This window comes from Aplysia californica, unplaced genomic scaffold, assembly GCF_000002075.1.
Source record: "Aplysia californica isolate F4 #8 unplaced genomic scaffold, AplCal3.0 scaffold00189, whole genome shotgun sequence".
NCBI classification, from domain to species: Eukaryota; Metazoa; Mollusca; class Gastropoda; order Aplysiida; family Aplysiidae; genus Aplysia; species Aplysia californica.
The window spans coordinates 631781-632884 of NW_004797459.1; positions in this window are offsets into that span (position 1 = coordinate 631781).

The following is a 1104-nucleotide window of genomic DNA, read 5'->3' on the forward strand; positions in this document are numbered from 1 at the left end:
AGAGAGAGAGAGAGAGAGAGTAGTATGCAAAATAGGAGTAGGGAAATAAGGACGATAGATGTTAGGTAAGAAAGACGGAGCGAACCACAGCAAAGCTCCCGCAAACCACCCACATTCACAGAGCTGTCTGACAAATGTGTTGTGATATTAGAATAAGACTCTTGGCTGTTGTACATACATTGTCTGAGTTCGATTCCCGCTAGGGGAAGTCATTTTGTCGAGTGTCTACCTCTCTACCTTTGTCTGCTGAGATGCTGCATTTCACTTGATCAGCCTAGGTTAGATTGATCTAAATTATGTTGATAGGGACGTAGAATATGTTACAACCGGAGAACTGTTGTGTGTTTTGTGCCCACATTTTGTCCAACACCCCCCAGAACCGCTTACTTTGTGCTTATTTTTCACAACAATAGCTTTCTCAAAAGATAAATCTTGGGTGTTTATGGTTTGTCATCTGTACTCTACTCTTTACCCGTCATCCTTACTTTTTAACTTTGGAAACTGGACCTAGTTTTTCTGCCACTGAAATGGCCTAGTTTTGTCTCGTTGGGAGTTAAACGTGTATTTATACAAAGCTCTTAAATGTTTCAGTTTAGCACGGCAACAGATACATGCATATAGTTATAATTATACGCTATATATAGATATATACCTTAGGCTCTGAAGAATAGACATATATTATTTTTCTTTGAGGTCACTAGGTGCTTGAATTTTAGCTCCGTCATCCAAGTGACCTAAAAGGGGGGCGGGATCAGCTTTTGCGCTGCTTGTACTTGTGATATAACCTGATTTATTATTTATACAGATGTCAGGTAACGGAAATAAAACCCCTACTAAAACAAGCTAATAACGCTGAGGTTATGGGTAGTTGGAGTGTGCCGCTGGTAAATCCTAATTTTTTCTTTTCCTTCTGCTGTCTGTTCTGTATTTCTGTCTTACAATTTCCCTGCATCTAATGACCGTTATTGTGTTGGTGTCCTCTCTTTACTTAAACTAAACTCGTCTCAGCAGTGAAGTAAGAAGTATAAAAAACCTTGTTTCACAAAAGGTATCTATCTATCTATCTATCTATCTATCTATCTATCTATCTATCTATCTATCTAT